The following is a 22,041-nucleotide window of genomic DNA, read 5'->3' as shown; positions in this document are numbered from 1 at the left end:
TAGTTAAAAGTTTGGTCCTCTGAAATGTAATGTTCAGTTAATAGTTTGGTCCTCTGAAATGTAATGTTCAGTTAACAGTTTGGTCCAACAATTGCTACATTTCATAGTACGGTTCTCAAGCATTATTTGTTTTGTTAACTGGCTTATCTTCTAGTACATGTTTCTATTCTGCAATGTCGTGCTTAGTTAACTGTTTTGGTTCATTTGGTCTGCTTTCCATTTAACTATTTGGTTCAATTCTGCAATTTGATTTTCATTTGTTGTGGGTACAATTTTGTTGCATGTGAAATAAATCGAATTTGGCTATACTCAATACATATTCTACTGATAGTATGACAACTCTCAGTTAACCTGATCAAGATCTTCCTTATGTGTGTTGCAGGGAAACAATGGGAGACACTGTGGTTCACCATCGAGGTTTGCTCATGCATTGTCCTTCCGCTAATAGCACATTATTGTGCAGTTGCAGGAATCATTCTAATATTTTGGTTTCTTACAATTTGGTCTTGCACATGTAGGTCCTGCTGTCAGAGGCTTAGACCCACTGTTCGACCCATTTTGCATAAGGGGAAATGAGATGTCCATGAATATCAATCAAGTCAAGAAACTCAGAAAGATTGTTAGGATGAAGAAAGTTGCGACGAATAACAGCAAGATCTTTGTTTGCACAATGAAGAAGACATCAATCAATTATAGGATGATACTTACTCTTTTACCTTGTTTTTACCCCTTGCGCCATTTCAAAATTTATAACAGCGATTTATGCATATCTTTGTTTTCGGTACTTTTCAAAGCAATTCATCGATGATTACCTCTCAAACCACCTGCATGGTCAAGAGGCGAGGAAGGTATTCATTCAACACCCACGGTACAATATTGAAGTCTTCCTGAAGAGCGCGAAGGTTGGGCGGGCAATTATCCATAGCTAATGGCCTAAAGTTGCAAGGGCATTCAACATCACTAAAGGCTCAATATTTGCCTTCTGCTTCTGCAGTTTCCCAGATGAGATTCATCTGTCTACTTATCGTGTATGATGCTACTTTCCAAAGGTTTTCGATGTTGCATGTAAAACTTGATGCTGTTCTGTAATGGTGTAACTGAGTGCCGAAGCTATCTGATGTAATTCGAGTATGAAATCCTGGTTACCGTTATATGTATATGAAATATCTAGTGTGTTTTATAAGAAATATCAATTTCATTAGTACATGGATTATCAATAATAGGCTAATTACCCTGCTTATTGGGGTTTTCTATTGCAGACGGTTACTCAGACAGCACCATGGGCGATGAACTCAAACAACCAACACGATTACTAGAAAGTAGGTGTGTTCGATCAACTAACAATCACACACGGCTTCTGGCAGAGAACTGTTTGCGTTAGGCCACCTTGCACAAATGTTTCCACACAAAAAACTGTGTGTGATATACATACGAACGGAAATGTTTTTCTAGGATTCGCCGTGTGGGATGTACATACGAACGGAAACGATTGGGTTTCGATGCCTCGCCAGATCGCACATGAGCTCATTTTGCCCCAGCCTGTGTGCCAGGAGGGCCTATCCCCGACGGTTTCTGGGTCATGTGAGAAGGACCCCCCTATTGCCCACACTCACTTGGTGACGGTTCCAAACGCCATCGCGGAAAGGGGTTAAAAACCGCTTGTATAGCAGGTCTCTACACTAGTGTGAGCATGATGAAAACTAGCTTGACAGTAATTCTGATGTGTCCTCGGGAGCACTTTTCTTTATATAAGAGTTCGTCCAGGCTTGTCCTTTTCAATAAAAAGGATTGGGCCACCTTGCTGCACCTTGTTTACTTTTGTTACTTGTTACCTGTTACGAAGTATCTCATCATACAACTATCTGTCACCGATAATTTTAGTGCTTGCAGAGAATACCTTACTGAAAACCGCTTGTCATTTCCTTCTGCTCCTCGTTGGGTTCGACACTCTTACTTATCGAAAGGACTACGATAGATCCCATATACTTGTGGGTCATCAACTGGTTAACCACATAAATAAAAAAATTCTAAAACTGATTAGAGGACCTCTAACTTGGTTTTGCAGGGTATGCATATGATGTGGTATAGCCTTCGTCATGATAATGAGTTTATGTATGAGATGGTTATATGTCGTAATGCTAAGTGGCCTGCGCGTCACGGCATGATGGCTGGAGCCACGAGATTGTCACGTTAATGTAAATGTCATAGAGATAGTCTACAGGTTACAAGTAACAATGGCAAACATACACAGAGGACCCCGATGAGGAGAAGGTGTACTAGGTGCGGGACAAGGAGCTATAATTTCGTGCCGCAGCGGAATTTCGGTGCCACGGCAATGTTTGGTGAAACGGTCGTGATGGCAACATTTTCTGAAATTGCCACCACAACAACGATTTTGAAACGGTTGCCACAACAACGAAATATTTATTAAGGAGTATTAGTATTGGTCTAGGAGTCCTCATTAGTCTATGTTTAGTTTCCTTGCACCTCAAGTCATGTGTAATATATATATGCCCCTTGGGCCTTCAATAAAGTTAAGTTGCTTTCCTAACATGGTATTAGAGCCCAGGTTTAGGTCTCCGGATGCTGCAACTCGTCCTTAGGAACCAATTTTTTCCACCTATATCGATCTGTTCTGGGTCGATCTCGTCTTCTGCCATCGTTCCCAAGCTGCGTGAGCACCTACCACGTACCACGGAGCACTGATACGTCTCCAACGAATCTATAATTTATGAAGCATTCATGCTATTTTATTATCTGTTTTGAATGATTACAAGCTTTATTATACACTTTTATATTACTTTTGGGACTAACCTATTAACCGGAGGCCCAACCCATATTGCTGTTTTATTGCTTGTTTCAGTATTTCGAAGAAAAGTAATATCAAACGGAGTCCAAACGGAATGAAACCTTCGGGAGCGTGATTTTTGGAACGAACATTATCCAGGAGACTTGGAGTACAAGCCAGGGAAGCTTCAAGGAGACCAGGAGATAGGAGGGCGCACCACCCCCCTGGGCGCGCCCTCCTATCTCGTGGGCTCCTCGAGGCTCCCCCGACCGACTTCTTTTGCCTATATATTCCCTTATACCCTAAAACCATCAAAGACAAAAATAGCTCGGGAGTTCCGCCGCCGCAAGCCTCTGTAGCCACCAAAAACCTCTCGGGAGCCCGTTCCGGCACCCTGCCGGAGGGGGGATCCCTCACCGGTGTCCATCTTCATCATCTCGGCGCTCTCCATGACGAGGAGGGAGTAGTTCACCCTCGGGGCTGAGGGTATGTACCAGTAGCTATGTGTTTGATCTCTCTCTTTCGTGTTCTCTCTATGGCACGATCTTGATGTATCGCGAGCTTTGCTATTATAGTTGGATCTTATGATGTTTTTCCCCCTCTACTCTCTTGTGATGAATTTAGTTTTCCCCTTTGAAGTTATCTTGTCCGATTGAGTCTTTAATGATTTGAGAACACTTGATGTATGTCTTGTCGTGCTTATCTGTGGTGACAATGGCATATCACGTGATCCACTTGATGTATGTTTTGGTGATCAACTTGCGGGTTCCGCCCATGAACCTATGCATAAGGGTTGGCACACGTTTTCTTCTTGACTCTCCGGTAGAAACTTTGGGGCTCTCTTTGAAGTACTTTGTGTTGGTTGAATAGATGAATCTGAGATTGTGTGATGCATATAGTATAATCATGCCCACGGATACTTGAGGTGACAATGGAGTATCTAGGTGACATTAGGGTTTTGGTTGATTTGTATCTTAAGGTGTTCTTCTAGTACGAACTCTTGAATAGATCGATCCGAAAGAATAACTTTGAGGTGGTTTCGTACCCTACCATAATCTCTTTGTTTTTCTCCGCTATTAGTGGCTTTGGAGTGACTCTTTGTTGCATGTTGAGGGATTGTTATATGATATATCTATATTATTATTGTTGAGAGAACTTGCACTAGTGAAAGTATGAACCCTATGCCTTGTTTACTACCATTGCAATACCGTTTACGCTCACTTTTGTCATTAGTTACCTCGCTGTTTTTATTATTTCAGATTACAAAAACCTATATCTACCATCCATATTGCACTTATATCACCATCTCTTCGCCGAAGTAGTGCACCTATACAATTTGCCATTGTATTGGGTGTGTTGAGGACACAAGAGACTCTTTGTTATTTGGCTGCAGGGTTGTTTGAGAGAGACCATCTTCATCCTATGCCTCCCACGGATTGATAAACCTTAGGTCATCCACTTGAGGGAAATTTGCTCTTGTCCTACAAACCTCTGCACTTGGAGGCCCAACAACGTCTACAAGAAGGTTGTGTAGTAGACATCAAGCTCTTTTCTGGCACTGTTGCCGGGGAGGCTAGGTAAGCGGCACTCTCACCCCATCAACTAAGATCTTTTCTGGCGCCGTTTCTGGGGAGGTGAGTGCTTGAAGGTATATCTTCAGATCTTGCAATCGAATCTTTTTGTTTCTTGTTTTATCACTAGTTTAGGTTATAAAATAAAAACTACAAAAAAATGGAGTTAAGCTTTTCTCATACGCTTCATCTTTTTAATATCTTTCGTGAGAGTGATGGAAAGGAAAATTGTGCTCAAGTGCTAGAAGAAGAATGCATTAAAATGCTTGGTACTAAATCTTTGAATGATGAGCATGATTGCAATGTTGTTAGTATGAACTCTTTGAATATCCATAGTACTAATGATGATTGCACTAGTTATGATGAAAATATCTCTTATAAGCATGTCAATTTTTGTGGAGTAGATTGGGTTTGCAAGTACACACCAAATAGGGAAAATAGATATTGCAAGAGGCATAAGTATTTAGAAACTAAAGGGTTGCAAGAAAGTCTTGATGTTTGTGCTGAAAAATTCAATATTTTTCGCGCTCCTTGTGAACTTTGCAATGAACGTGGTCATTTAGATCTCCAATGCAAATTGTTTCATGATCAAATTGTGTCCAAAAATTGTGATAGCTTGATTACCCTTGGGCATCATAAAGAGCTTAGTCTTCTTTTGGGGTATGAAGAAATGAAACGTATAACTGAGGGTATTCCAAAATTTAATCTTGATAGATTTCTTGAGTTCGATCTAGAAAAGATTTATTTGTATTATGCGGTGAATTGCATTGAAAATCCTTATATTGCCAATTACCTAAAGAAAAGAAAGCAAATAGAGGATGATGAGAATACTAATGAAAGGGAAGAGACTTCCCAATATCCTCCTATTATTTCTAATGATGAATCAAGTAACGGGGAGGAGCTTTCTATTCAACCAATCTCATCAAATAGGAGCTCAAAGAAGAAGGTTGAACCTACACATAATGTGAAGAAAAAAAGAAGGAGCAACAAAGGTAAAAAGGTATCCCTCCCAAATGATGTTACTCCTATTACTCATTGTGATGATGATAATTGTTATACTATTGGTGCTATCCATACTATTAATGATGAGAGTGATTATGCTTATGATATGAAAAGGCCCAAGCTTGGGGAAGCTATGTTTGATGAGGATGAAATATTTGAGAATATATTTGCTGAAATTAATGTTTGTCCCAAGCTTGGGGATGCTATGTTTAATGAAGATGATATTTTTAGCATCCCAAGTTTTGATATGCAAAGTTGTTATGATGATAGCATGCCTCTTACCTATGATGATTATATTGATGAAAGTGGGTTTGGAAGAGTGTCAAATTTAGGAAGTAGTGATCCCACTATTTTGGAGGATGTTGAATTTTATTGTGATGAATATGAAAGTGGATTTGTAAGAGTGTCAACTTTATTTAGTGATGATTCCACTATCTTGGAAGAGGTTTCAATCGATTATGATGAGAACAAAGTTGCTACTTATGATGATTATTGTGATGAAACTTATGCTATAAAAAGTAGTGATGATTATATTTATAAATCTTTTCATGATTATGATTACCCTTTTTCTGAACATTACTCTTTTAATGTGGAAACAATTTATAGTATTCAAGTCTTTTATGATACTCCCACTATTCCGAATGAGAAGAATTTTTCTTTTGTGGAGAGTAGTAAAAACTCTATGCTTGTAGATCATGAAAAGAATGCTTTAGGTGCTGGTTATATTGTTGAATTCATTCATGATGCTACTGAAAATTATTAAGAGGGAGGAACATATGCTTGTAGGAATTGCAGTAATATCAAGTTTCCTCTGTATGTGTTGAAAATCTCGAAGCTATGCTTGTTTTACCTTCCTATGCTAGTTGATTATTGTTCCAATAAGTTGTTGGCTCACAAAATCTCTATGCATAGGAAGTGGGTTAGACTTAAATGTGCTAGTCATATGCTTCATGATGCTCCCATTATGTCTCAATTCTTATCTTTTATGTGAGCATCATTGTCATCATCATGCCTAGCTAGAAAGGCATTAAAGAAAAGCGCTTATTGGGAGACAACCCAATATTTACCTTTACTGTTTTTGTGTGTTCACATGATTATGCTACTGTAGTAATCATTTTTTATAGCTTTTGTTTCAATAAAGTGCCAAGTAAGACCTTTAGGATAGCTTACGGTTATAGTTGTGTTGATCCTCCTGAGAATCAGAAACTTTTTCACCCAGTAAATTAGTTTTGATAATTCATAGAAACGAGCTTCTGATCTGATTATTTCTGATCTGGATTGGTACACAAATTTCTTAGGACTTCCTAATTTGGTAGGATTTTTGGAGTTCCATAAGTGACGTTTGATACAGATTACTACAGACTGTTCTATTTTTGACAGATTCTGTTTTCTATGTGTTGTTTGCTTATTTTGATGAATCTATGAGTAGTATCGGAGGGTATGAACCATAGATAAGTTGGAGTATAGTAGATATTACACCAATATAAATTTATAATGAGTTCATTACAGTACCTAAGTAGTGGTTTTATTTTCTTATACTAGCGGAGCTTACGAGTTTTCTGTTGAGTTTTGTGTTGTGAAGTTTTCAAGTTTTGGGTAAAGATTCGATGGACTATGGAATAAGGAGTGGCAAGAGCCTAAGTTTGGGGATGCCCAAGGCACCCCAAGGTAATATTCAAGGACAACCAAGAGCCTAAGCTTGGGGATGCCCCGGATGGCATCCCCTCTTTCGTCTTCGTTCATCGGTAACTTTACTTGGAGCTATATTTTTATTCGCCACATGATATGTGTTTTGTTTGGAGTGTCATTTTATTTTCTTAGTCTTTGCTTAATGTTATTTAGAATAATGTTTTGCATCTATATTTTCAATAAAAATGTCAAGGATAGCCTTTACCATGCTTATTTTGCTAGTATACATGTTGCTGTTTGAAAACAGAAAGTTTACCGCTGTTGCAAAAATTCCCTAGAAAAGTAAGAGAATGGTATAATGTTGAAACTTTTTGCATATTTAGATCTGATAAATATTCTACAATAAGGTATTTTTCTCATAATTTTTGGAGTTAGGTAAGTATGATGAATCTTGCATTCTTTACAGACTATACTGTTTTGACAGATTACTGTTATCTTTCCATTGTTTGCATATGTTTGCTTGTTTAATGATTCTATTTGAGGATAGGAGTATTAAATATGCAGAGACATTTAGTATGCAACATTGAATATTAATTTTAGTGATTTGTTACAGTAGAAAATGATAAGGTTTTGCATTGGTTTATACTAACCTATCTCACGAGTTCTTGTTGAGTTTGCTGTGGATGAAGCTTTTGAGAAATAGAGAAACCATGATATGAGAGGAATTAAGGAGACACAAAAGTTCAAGCTTGGGGATTCCCAAGGCACCCCAAGATAATATTTCAAGAAGTCTCAAGCATCTAAGCTTGGGGATGCCCCGGTAGGCATCCCACCTTTCTTCTTCAACAACTATCGGTTAGTATTGGTTGAGCCTAAGTTTTTGCTTCTTCACATGAGTTGTGCTATCCTTGCAATGTCATTTTATTTTTCTTTGCTTGCTGTTTGAATGAAATACCAAGATCTGAAATTCTTTAATGAGAGAGAGTCTTCACATAGTTACATAATTATTTACCTACTCATTGATCTTCACTTATATCTTTTTGGAGTAGTTTTTCATTTACTCGTGTGCTTCACTTATATCCTATGAGTAAATTGTTGAATGAGCTGATTATCATAAATCTGAAATTATATATGTCTCATTTGCTTATCCCATGGGGAGTAATGACTACACATCTAAAAAGTAGAGGTTGTAAATTTATTGAAGGTTAGCAAGCATTGTATTGGTCATTTGAACAATTCATGAAAGAATATTGAAGGAAGAGAGATTTCACATCTAAATATACTATCCTAGAAATCTTTTATAATTGTGAGCACTCATTAATTATGACATGCTAAAGAGATGATGTTGGACAAGGAAGACAACGTAATGGGTTATGTTTTCTCACATTTCAGTTAAAGTATATTGTCATGGATCATTCAAACATGTTGATCTTGCCTTTCCCCCTCATGCTAGCCAAAATTCCGTGCACCAAGTAGAGATACTACTTGTGCTTCCAAATATTAGTTTTGCCATGAGAGTCCACCATACCTACCTATGGGTTGAGTAAGATCCTTCAAGTAAGTTGTCATCGGTGCAAGCAATAAAAATTTCTCTCTAAATATGTATGATCTATTAGTGTGAAGAAAATAAGCTTTATACGGTCTTGTTATGGAAGCAATAAAAGCTACGGACTGCATAATAAAGGTCCATATACAAGTGGCAATATAAAGTGACGTTCTTTCGCATTAAGATTTTGTGCATCCAACCATAAAAGCGCATGACAACCTCTGCTCCCCTCTGCGAAGGGCCGATCTTTTACTTTATGTCTTTTACTTTATGCAAGGGTCAAGGTGATCTTCACCTTTCCCTTTTTCATTTTATCCTTTGGCAAGCACCTCGTGTTGGAAAGATCCTGATATATATATATATATATATATATATATATATATATATATATATATATATATATATATATCCAATTGGATGTAAGTTAGCATGAACTATTATTGTTGACATCACCCAAAGGTGAATACGTTGGGAGGCAACACTATAAGCCCATATCTTTCTTAGTGTCCGATTAAAACTCCATAACCATTAGTATTGCGTGAGTGCTAGCAATTGTGGAAGACTATATGATAGTTGAATATGTGAAGTTTGCTAAATCAAAGCTCTGACATAGACCCTTCCTGAAATAAGATGAATTGCAATTGTTTGATGACTGAGAACATAGTTTTCTAGTTTTCAAGAAAGTTTATGGTCTATGCTTTAACATGTGAATTGCTTGTTACTTGTTCGTGAGAAGTTTTATGAGATGAACTACTGTCATGACATATAAGAAATCATGCTAGAAAAGGTTATTGAAATTATCATTGATCAAACTTGTGCACCTGCTACCATTCACACTTCATAAATTCTTTCTTTTATCATTTACCTACTCAAGGACGAGCAGGAATTAAGCTTGGGGATGTTGATACGTCTCCAACGTATTTATAATTTATGAATCATTCATGCTATTTTATTATCTGTTTTGAATGATTACGGGCTTTATTATACACTTTTATATTACTTTTGGGACTAACCTATTAACCGGAGGCCCATCCCATATTGCTATTTTATTGCCTGTTTCAGTATTTCGAAGAAAAGGAATATCAAATGGGGTTCAAACGGAATGAAACCTTCAAGAGCGTGATTTTTGGAACGAACATCATCCGAGAGACTTGGAGTACAAGCCAGGCAAGCTTCGAGGAGGCCAGGAGATAGGAGGGCGTGCCCACCCCCTGGGCGCGCCCCCCTGTCTCGTGGGCCCCTTGAGGCTCCCCCGACTGACTTATTTCACCTATATATTCCCTTATACCCTAAAACCATCGAAGACGAAAATAGATCGGGAGTTCCGCCGCCGCAAGCCTCTGTAGCCACAAAAATCCTCTCGGGAGCCTGTTCCGGCACCCTGCCGGAGGGGGGGTCCCTCACCGGTGGCCATCTTCATCATCCTGGCACTCTCCATGATGAGGAGGGAGTAGTTCACCCTCGGGGCTGAGGGTATGTACAAGTAGTTATGTGTTTGATCTCTCTCTTTTGTGTTCTCTCTATGGCACGATCTTGATGTACCGCGAGCTTTGCTATTATAGTTGGATCTTATGATGTTTCTCCCCCTCTACTCTCTTGTGATGAATTGAGTTTTCCCCTTTGAAGTTATCTTGTCGTCTTGAGTCTTTAATGATTTGAGAACACTTGATGTATGTCTTGTCGTGCTTATCTATGGTGACAATGGGATATCACATGATCCACTTGATGTATGTTTTGGTGATCAACTTGCGGGTTCCGCCCATGAACCTATGCATAAGGGTTGGCACACGTTTTCGTCTTGACTCTCCGGTAGAAACTTTGGGGCTCTCTTTGAAGTACTCTGTGTTGGTTGAATAGATGAATCTGAGATTGTGTGATGCATATCGTATAATCATGCCCACGGGTACTTGTGGTGACAATGGAGTGTCTAGGTGACATTAGGGTTTTGGTTGATTTGTGTCTTAAGGTGTTATTCTAGTACGAACTCTTGAATAGATCGATCTGAAAGAACAACTTTGAGGTGGTTTCGTACCCTACCATAATCTCTTTGTTTGTTCTCCGCTATTAGTGGCTTTGGAGTGACTCTTTGTGGCATGTTGAGGGATTGTTATATGATCTATCTATGTTATTATTGTTGAGAGAACTTGCACTAGTGAAAGTATGAACCCTATGCCTTGTTTCCTACCATTGCAATACCGTTTACGCTCATTTTTATCATTAGTTACCATGCTGTTTTATTATTTTAGATTACAAAAACCTATATCTACCATCCATATTGCACTTGTATCACCATCTCTTCGCCGAACTAGTGCACCTATACAATTTGCCATTGTATTGGGTGTGTTCGGGACACAAGATACTCTTTGTTATTTGGTTGTAGGGTTGTTTGAGAGAGATCATCTTCATCCTACGCCTCCCACGGATTGATAAACCTTAGGTCATCCACTTGAGGGAAATTTGCTACTGTCCTATAAACCTCTGCACTTGGAGGCCTAATAACGTCTACAAGAAGAAGGTTGTGTAGTAGACATCAAGCACCTGCCGCCCAGCTGCTTCGGTCGATCCAAGCCGTGATGCCCGTGACGCTGGTGACATGTGCCTGCCCAGCCGTGATCGCCCGCAAGGCAGGATGCCTCGACCTGGTTGGCTACGGTGCCGCGTACACATGTGTGTGCCAGATCAAGTTACTACCCCGTTCCAATCCAAATCGAGGCCGCCTCGTCCAGCTAAGGCCGATGATGGCTGCTCCGCCCGTGTGTACTCCTCCTGGTTGGCTGCTGCTCTGCTCCCGCATGTCCATCTGCGTGCTGCTACTGTTCCCGCTGCCCTTTGCTGCTCTGCTCAGCTGCTGCATTCCTGCTAGCCTGCTAGTTGTTGCGCATGTGTTGAGTAAAAAAACAAGCTTAACGTTCCTTCTGCTGCCACTGCTGCTAGTCTTTTAGTCATTGCATCTAGTCTACTATACTTTCTAGTTTTCTTTGTTTTCCGCTGCGTCCACCAAATCCGTTGATATTTTGTGTTTCTCATGCCATGCGAGTCCAACATACCTTTGTCCGTCAGCCTTTTTCTGGTCATTGTCCTCTGTATAGGATTTCTGTGGCCTCTCTTTGCATTGTTGATCTAAGCCCATTCTCTTGCCGCTGAGCTTCTTTCACTGTCGGTTTTCATGGGCCATAATTCTTTAAGCAATGCTTCTTCTGTTGATGTGCCATCTTCTTCCGACAACCCATCTTCTCTTGATACTTCTTTTGTATCTTCTATCGACGTGGTGTCTTGCTCTGATGTGCCATCTCTTCATTATCCCCTTTGGCGACTCGACAGGTTTTGAAGACTCTTCATGCTACGACGACACTCTCCAGACGCGGATTTGGATTATCATTTTTTTAGTATTACACTTCTTCAAATGCAAGCTATTGCATACGCTTTTCATTTGAGGGGGGTGTTAAGGAGTATTAGTATTGGTCTAGGAGTCCTTATTAGTCTATGTTTAGTTTCCTTGCACCTCAAGTCATGTGTAATATATATGCCCTTTGGGCCTTCAATAAAGTTAAGTTGCTTTCCTAACAATATTAACCTTCATGCCACTTCAACAGAAAATTCAAGATGATCACGGAGATTCCCGGTACCCAGGGCCATACCATATCATGCTTCTATGAACTGCCTGAGATGTTTATCCCTTTGTTGTTTGCACCCTTTGATTGTGCAGTAATCATTTATTAGGGTGATCTCTCGTAGTAAATACCAAGTCAAAAGGTGCTCTTCCCAGTGTTGCAACCGTCTACGACATTCTAGCATCTCGGAGTGCATCGTGTCCACATGAGTACAAACGAGATGAGAGATGTAAGATGGAGATGGTCAAACCATGTATGCAGATAGCACTCAGTTGACTTGAAGTTTTGGCCGAGCAGTTCTGAGCTCGGAGCACAAAGCATCGAAAAATGAACAAGAGTGATATCATGATATGATCGGCAATAGTTTGTCCACCGGTCAAAATTCTCGTCATCAGTGATGTCCACATCAATAGCTGAGAACTAGATTTGGATCTTGAATCACTTAAATAAATTATGAGAGATATTGATTTGAGTGGGAGCACAATTACGTATTAATTTAGTTTAATCACTAGTACAAATTAATTATGAACTATGTCTATGTGTAGTTTGCATTATAGTTGTAAAATTATGGCTCACGGTTCCACCTTTGTTATTAAAACTGATTAGCTATTATTTATCTGGTTGAATCTTTATGATTGAGAGCATTGTCCCCTAAAAGTGCCAAGAAGGATTTTTTCCTACTGCATGCTTATAGTACTCTCTCGATAATTCTATCGATGATGAGATTCACGTCCTTCAATACAAAAGCTAGAATTGCATTATGGTTTGCTTGCTTCTGAGAAACCCGAACTTCAAAATGTTTGGCATAGTTATGTGATATTCTTGGAACCGAAAATTGTTTTCAGAAACAAATAGAGACTAAAAGATATGCGATATATAAAGAAGTGTTTTGTTTGCAAGATCTAGTAAAGTGTTCAACTATATTTAAGACTGAAATGCGAAGCCCCAGAAGAATTCCAATCATGAGTTGATAGCTAGAACTTAAAAAGAAAGAACAAAACCAAAGGATGTAATGAGACTTACCTGCCCGGGGAAGTTGGGGGCTCATGCCACTCTTAAAAGTTGAACGGTTCTTCTGTTGAGTGGGAGAAATATTGAAAGTAAAACTATAAGAAGTTTAGAGGAGGAAAGAAAACAAAACTGGAATGTCCAGCTCAGGTATGAATGTCATACAAGTTATAAGATGTAGAAAAAGTCGGTCAAGTAAAGTGTGATTCTTGAGAATTGTGATTTAATTGTTAAAACACTAAATTCTTTGGGAATTGTGGTTAAAAGTTGATCACAATGATACTGACTCGATTGCATGTTATTGTGAATCGATGCAAGAATTACTATAGCCTAATGACCAACAAATTAGTGAGGTCAAAATATGTGTTGAAAATTTTGTAAAAGTTATGATACTTTTTCATCAACATATTACCTCTGAATTGATTGTCATAATTCATTTTAGAGTTTTGTACACTCTAGCCTACTGCATAGAAGTTGCAAGGAGGTTGTTCAGAAGAGAACAATAGTTGTTCAATGTAATGAACAAAAAGGCCATACTCCTATTGTGAATAGGATGTAAGTTATGAATACTGATGATAGAATAGAACATCCATAACACTGACGCTAAATGTCGCAAGACTAAAAGAATACCACATATGTGTGGCACTGCATTTAGTCACATTGGAGAAACCTGCATGGAGAAATTCCATAGTGATGGGTTTTGGAGTCATATGATTACGAATCATCTAACACTTGCAACTTTTGCCCAATAAGTGAAGTAAACTAAAATACCATTCACAAGCCATAAAGAACGAGCAACAAAAATAATTTGGAAATATGCATATTGATGTATGTAGTCCAATAAGTGTTGTTACAAGTAGTGGATTTATCTATCTCCTAAGGATGACTGAAGTAGATATTTATATTTACTAATTGAGACATAAATCTGGATTTTTAAAATGTTTCAAAAGATTTTCAGAATGAAGTAGAAATTATTGTAATGAGAAAATTATGTTTCTGCAATTGGATTGTAGAAAAGAATATCTGAGTTACAAATTTAGTGCATGTCTGATGAGCTATGAAAAATATTTTATAGCTTGCACCTCCTAGAAACACTACTAAGAGTAGAGTGTTTTGTGTAGATGTAATCAAGCTATGTATGACATGGTGAGATCAGAGATGACATTGATTGTTCCGCCAATATACTATTAATGTAATTCTTTAGAGACTATGGCTTTTACACTAAAAGAGCACCACCAAACTTGTTGAAATAAGTGCTACTTTGTATGTTATCCCAAATGGGGGTATTCATCTACCACTACACCGAGGCAAAGTGTTTTGCTAGAGAGTGCGGAAATTTTGAAGAAATTTTTTCTGCAAAAGAGTGAGTGGGAAGACAATGCAATTCGACGAGATTATAGAATCTTCGTGATCAAGTCAAAGAAAGAAAATCTAGAAGTGGTTCCAAAATTTCTTACCACGACTAATACAAAAGCCTCTACATAGGATATAGAGACTTCGGTCGAACATGCAACTGAACTATATAGGTTGGAAAAATTCGAACAGACCTTCAGGGCATGCAGACAAAATATTGTTGAAATAAACAATGAACCTATAATACACAGAGAAGCATTGATGGGCCCTGACTCCGGAATTGGCTATATGCCAAAATAACCTGAGATGGTATCCATATACATAATTCAAGTTTAGAACTTGATAGACCCTCTGAAAGACTTAAAGTCTACATTGTAGTCATGGATCTATACATTGACAAAAGTAAAAATGTTTTATAATGCTTGACCTGTTGCAAATAGTTTATGACAAGATCAAGGAGTCGATTATGACGAGATTGTCTCATCATAATATTACTTAAAGTCACTTCGGATTAAACTAGCAATTACTAAATATTTTAGTTATGAGATAGAACAAATGGATGTCAAATGATTCCCACGAGATGGAAATAGAACCAAGGTTGTATATTGGATACAGTCCAAGGTAATTTTCTCAATCCATAGGATTCTAGTAAATGTGCAAACTTCAAGAGATCCAGTAATGATCTGAAGCAAGCATAGTGGAGTTGGAATATTTGTTTTGATGAATTGATCAAATAATATGATTTCATCGATTGAAACAAATATGCTTGTACTTACAAGAAAGAAAGTGGGAGCATACTTATATTTCTAAACACTATGTGTGCATGACACAATGTTGATTCGAAATTATATAAATTTCTTGACACAATTTAAGATATTATTGAAAATAGTTTTTTAGTAAAGTACTTAGATAATGTAGTCCTTGTGTTAGACATAATAATCTATGGAGATAGTAGTGTCTAATCAGGCTTAGCCCAAATACATATTGACAAACTACTAAAGAAGTTTAGTATGAAAACGCCAAGAAGAATTTCTTGTGAAAGTCACATGGAAGGAGTTCTTAGCAAGAATCTGTATTTTGAAATACTGATGAGTGAAGTACATGATTTCAATCACACTTGTGTTAATTCCATGGTATGTAAATAACTAGATATGTTTATTACTCCAAGTAAGTTGTGAGTAAAGTTACCAGAATGGTCAAATTGTTGATCATAGGATTACAGTGAAAATATCATTAAGTACTAACGACATGTTTCTCGCATACGGAGAAAAATGAAGAGATTGTTGTAAGGAGTTACATCAATATTTGCTTGATGTAATTAGTACATCGACAAAAACCTTCATTCGATGCTCCAAGCGAATTTTGATATCAATTAGATGATTTATGGTGGCACAGTAAGTTAGAATTGGTCCAAGAGAGTTACTATGGTGAATTCTATAATAGAAGGTTGGGTATATTGGCGCTTTAGAAGCAACAATAGAGGGTGATGAATCAAAGATTCATTTATGAACTTGGAATGGTTTCTAGATGATTGTGCAAATAGAACAATGTTATCAATAGTGGTTATATAGCTCAATGTAAGGAATCAAAGGTCCTACTAGTGATTCAAATACACACAAAGCCAGTTTCACATAAATTATGAATTTGTGTGAAATCATGACAGATGCATTGAAATGCAAATGGTACACACGAATCTGAAAATTGTCAGATTAAATAGGACGAAGTCTATACAACAAGCAAAGCATGGACTAACATCAGATTACCATTGGCATAAAGGTTAAATGTGCTAAGCTAGATTATTGACTCTAGTGCAAGTGGGAGATTGTTGGAAATATTCCCTAGAGGCAATAATATTTATATTATTATATTTACATATTCATAATTAAGAGTGTATATTCTATGCTATAATTGCTATGAACCTGGAATATTTGATTCAATGAAAAACTCATATGCACGTCTGGAATGATAAACAGTTACATAAAAGGTTCCTAGTCTTACCTTTGGGACTAGCACAAGTGTTGTTGGTGATCACGTTTTCTGGATCTTAGGATATCGTTAAGTGTAATGATGACCCTAAAACAACATTGAGATTATGACGCTGGAAGAACGATCATATTGAATCGACCCAAATTTGTTTATTATGGATTGAGTTAATATCATCTACATTCAATTGTAATAACATGGAGTGTTGAGGTGTGATATTGCTCCTTAGACCATGAGAGTATTGTGGTCACTTCTTACTGTACGGTGGGCTTTGGGGTTGCTCAAACGTCACCTATAACACGATGATCATAACGACAAATTATAGGTTCATCGGAAAGTTTGACAAGTGAACAGATAGCTCGAGAGTGGGATTTGCTCCTCCAGCGATGAAGAGATATTCTTAGATCCCTCTCAATGTGACAGCATCAATCATCGTCTGGATAGACACACGTGACTTCGTCACGGGGATGCCAAAGCACAATAACGAGAAAGAAGAACAAAACCGGTAACTAGGATTTCGGTATAACGAGCATGGTGATAACTCGGGAGGATACCGATGCATCTCGGGTTTCCCAAAGTATCACGAAGTAAAGGGAACATCACATGATAACCAAAGGTTCACTCGAATATCATTCGTGTGCTCATAGGGACCGATACGGACGTCCACGGTCCCGCTGCCGGTCATTAAACGAACGGTTTCGTTCGTGTCTATGAGTTACCAAACCTACCGGGTCACAAGCTTAAGGCAATCACGATTTGCTGGGTGTTAGTAGAAAGGTAGTCATGAGAATATATTTGTGGAATTGTTGCATGAATATTTGGAATAGTTCTGACAGGCCCCGGAAGTGTTTCGGGGTTACCGGAAGGGTTTCGGAGAGTATCGGGTATTACCGATAAATTATATATAGGTGGAAAATGTTTTCGGAGATGTTAAAATATATAATGGTCTAGAGGTATTTAGAAAATTTTATATTTAATTTAAATATCAATGGGCCTAAAAAGTCCAAGAGGTGGAAGGCAACTTGGGCCACAATGGCCCAAGTAGGAAGGTGCCCCCCCTTTCCTGGTAGACAAGGGGAGGGAGTCCAACTCCCTCTCCCTTTGCCGGAACCCCAAGGGGGTGTTGGGGAACGTAGTAATTTCAAAAAAATTCCTACGCACACGCAAGATCATGGTGATGCATAGCAACGAGAGGGGAGAGTGTCGTCTACGTACCCTCGTAGACCGTAAGCGGAAGCGTTATGACAACACGGTTGATGTAGTCGTACGTCTTCACGATCGACCGATCCACCAAATGTACGGTACCTCCGCGATTTGCACACGTTCAGCTCGGTGACGTCCCATGAACTCGCGATCCTGTAGAGCTTCGAGGGAGAGTTCCGTCAGCACGACGGCATGATGACGGTGTTGATGAAGCTACCGACGCAGGGCTTCGCCTAAGCACCGCTACGATATGACCGAGGTGGATTATGGTGGAGGGGGGCACCGCACACGGCCAAAGATCAATGATCAACTTGTGTGTCTTGGGGTGCCCCCCCCCCCCCGCCCCCGTATATAAAGGAGCTACGGGGAGGCGGCCGGCCAGGAGGAGGGCGTGCCAAGGGAGTAGGACTCCTCCTTTCCTAGTAGGAGTAGGAGAAGCGGGAAGGAGGAGAGAGGGGGGAGGAAAGGGGGGCATCGCTCCTCCTCCTTGTCCAATTCGGACTAGAGGGGGTGGGGACGCACGGCCTTGCTTGGCCGCCCCTCCTCTTCTCCACTAGGGCCCAATAGGCCCATTATACTCCTCGGAGGGTTTCGGTAACCCCGAGTACTCCGGTATATGCCCGAACTTGCCCGGAACACTTCCGAAGTCCAAACATAGTATCCAATATATCGATATTTATGTCTCGACCATTTCGAGACTCCTCGTCATGTCCATGATCATATCCGGGACTCCGAACTACCTTCGGTACATCAAAACACATAAACTCATAATACCGATCGTCACCGAACGTTAAGCGTGCGGACCCTACGGGTTCGAGAACTATGTAGACATGACCGAGACACGTCTCCAGTCAATAACCAATAGCGTAACCTGGATGCTCATATTGGCCCCTACATATTCTACGAAGATCTTTATCGGTCAAACCGAATAACAACATGCGTTGTTCCCTTTGTCATCGATATGTTACTTTCCCGAAATTCAATCGTCGGTATCTCAATACCTAGCTCAATCTCGTTACCGGCAAGTCTCTTTACTCGTTCTGTAATGCATCATCCCGCAACTAACTTATTAGTCACATTTCTTGCAAGGCTTATAGTGATGTGCATTACGGAGAGGGCCCAGAGATACCTCTCCGACAATCGGAGCGACAAATGCTAATCTAGATCTATGCCAACTCAACAAGTACCATCGGAAACACCTGTAGAGCACCTTTATAATCACTCAGTTACGTTGTGACGTTTGGTAGCACACAAAGTGTTCCTCCGGTAATCGGGAGTTGCATAATCCCATAGTCACAGGAACATGTATAAGTCATGAAGAAAACAATAGCAGTAAACTAAAACGATCAAGTGATAAGCTAACAGAGTGGGTCAAGTCAATCACATCATTCTTCTAATGATGTGATCCCGTTTATCAAATGACAACTCATGTCTATGGTTAGGAAACCTTAACCATCTTTGATCAACGAGCTAGTCAAGTAGAGGCATACTAGTGACACTTTATTGTCTATGTATTCACACATGTATTATGTTTCTGGTTAATACAATTCTAGTATGAATAAGAAACATTTATCATGAAATAAGGAAATAAATAATAACTTTATTATTGCCTCTAGGGCATATTTCCTTCAGGGGGACTTTATCCCCTTGGTGGTATCCCTCCCTCTCCCTCCAACCAATATATACTAGGGGATTTTGCTCTTTTGAAGATACAAGGGTTGGGCCTTCTCTATTCCTCTAATTCATGTTCTAGTTGGTCCTAGTTGACTAATTGGAGCGTGGTTAATCCTCTTGTCCTCATAATTAGAAGCCAAGTGTGGTTCTAATCTCCTTCCTTTAATTCTCCGGCGACGATTAGCTATGGACGGCGAAGTGCTGTCGGATCGTGAAGGTTGCACGCTTGCTACCAAGTAAAGAGGACGTGCTTTCGGTCTTTGGTTCGAGGGACTGTTCACAGGTGGTATGAAGTATCGTTCATCTACAGTTCAAGGGACATTAAGTATGATCTACACCGACACGTTCTTCTTCCATCATAACTCGGTGACGGTAATGATGGTGATCCCAACCTATTATGCATCTTCATATTGATCTTGAGTGATTGTAGGCGCGATTTGTTTTTTGTTTTCTACTACGTTTCCCAACAAGCCAAGGCGCGCCACTGCCATCGTCCCTTCCTCACTTGAGCCAGGCAAAGCTTGCTATGGTAGACAGTCAAGAAGTTGTCGTGCTAAGGCCTTGTAAGACGAACGCGGCAGAACAGCAACCGTCGTCCATGAAGAGTAGCGTAGATTAGAAGGATTCAATCTGAAGACACAAGAACATACACGAACAACGACCAAATCTGAGCAAATCCACCAATATGCAAATAAGTTTAGAGAAATTAATATGTGGATGCATGTCATTGGTTTTTCCAATACATAGGCATGGATCATACGAACAAGCTGGCGATGTATACACGCGATTCTGATTATGACCACACGTGCCTCTGTCAATGCAAAGTTGCAACCACACGTCGAAAATTCGCAGGGCATGCACCTGCGCAAATTTACCGTCCATCTGCATCGTGTTTCGTGCACATGTTTGGATACAAAATAGTTAAAAATGGATGGAAATTGTTAAATTTCCCAATATGAAACATTATATGTGTTTATTCTGTACAAATATGTATGTCTACCTGTCTGTATCCTACACCCCCGTTCTGTTTCGAAGCCTGTTCCACTATTTCCGACCACTGCTCATCTTCTCTTCCTTCGTTCCTGCCCCGTTCTTATGTTATTTCAGTTATGTTTTCTCCTGTTCTTTTATATTTGTTTTCCTTCTTTCCAATGCTATCATTTATGTCATCTCCGTTCATCCACTCGTGATGTCCTATGTCTTGTTTTTTCAAGCATTGTTCTTCCCATGCAAAATCGTTACTACTATTCTTTCCCATCTTTTTTCGCCCTGTTGCCTCAAATATGAATGGTTCTATTCTTCAATACTTGCATGTGTGTACTGTCAAATATTAATTTGTGAAAACACTTCAATGCCATAGTTATGATTTTCACCCTTCCTTCTATTCTTCAATACTTACATGTGTGTAATGTCAAATAGTATTGATTTGTGAAAACACTTCGACGCCATAGTTATGATTTTCACCCTAGCAGATATGATTTCAATTTTGTTCTTCAAAGCGCAGTGCTTTTTGGCATTATTTTTTTCAAAACGGAGGCATAAGCTTTGCCTCATCTATTAATTAAGAAGGAGAATAAAGTTTGTTACACACCACCCCAAATATAAAGAAAGGTCATTACTCTCCCCGTATTATGTTTCCCAATTTTTTTTGCACCTGCGATAACCCAAAGTCTAGCCTCCCTTTTGATGATACTAAAGATGACCGGTGCCGGAGTTGATTTGTGCTGGAATACACGAGCATTTCTCTCTTTCCAGATGGTCCAGCCGACTAGCATGGTGAGCGATGCCATGGCCTTTCTATTGGGGATGGTTCTTCCGGACATGTTTCTCCACCAATGTGAGAGTGAGTGGAAGGTTCCCCAAGTTGTCGTGTCAATCACATGAAGACCGAGCCAGATTTTTATAAGGTTCCAAATCCTTACGGTGAATCGACACTTGAAAAAAGATGTGCTCCACTTTCTTGCACACATTGGCAAAGTGGACAGAGTCCACAATTTTGCCAACCCCTCCTCGCGAGCCTGTCGGACGTCCAAATTCTATTACGGGTTGCAAGCCACGCAAAGAATTTCACCTTTGGCGGAGCCCAAACGCCCCAAATGTAGTAGTGGAAGGTGGTGACCATAGATCCAATGAATTATGCGTGGTAAGCTGATGCCGAAGAATAATGCCCACTCGTCGAGTGCTTCCAAATCATCTCGTCAATTACATCTTCGTGGAGGTGGGTGTGGCGAATTTTCTCCCAAAGCTCAATAAATTGCCTAAGGTGCTCCATGGTGAGAATCATATCAAGTCTTAACTTGCGAGTCCAAGCATCGTCCGCCAAGGCCTCCTTGACTTTCCAGTTTTTTCGCGATGAGGCCAAGTAAATGAGGGGAGCAATGTCCTTCGGTTTCTTCCCATTGAGCCAAGGGGAATCCCAAAAGGGGGCAATGGCACCATTGCCAATTGATATGATGGTAGAGGCATAGAAGAGGTTGATGTCCACTTTGTCGCATGGGTTCCCCTTACCCACCCAAAGCTTGTCCATTTCTTTACACTCGTACCAAAGCCAACGTAAGCGCAATGCCCAAGCGAACTTGTCGAGGTCAAGCACAACGAATCCCCCAAGGTGTTCTGGACGGCACATAGTAGCCCAATTAACCTTGCACTTGGCACCTGTGATTTTTTTTGTTC

The sequence above is a fragment of the Triticum aestivum genome, chromosome 7B (genome assembly GCF_018294505.1).
Source record: "Triticum aestivum cultivar Chinese Spring chromosome 7B, IWGSC CS RefSeq v2.1, whole genome shotgun sequence".
NCBI classification, from domain to species: domain Eukaryota; kingdom Viridiplantae; phylum Streptophyta; class Magnoliopsida; order Poales; family Poaceae; genus Triticum; species Triticum aestivum.
The sequence above is the reverse complement of the archived record's forward strand: the minus strand, read 5'-3'. Positions refer to the sequence as shown.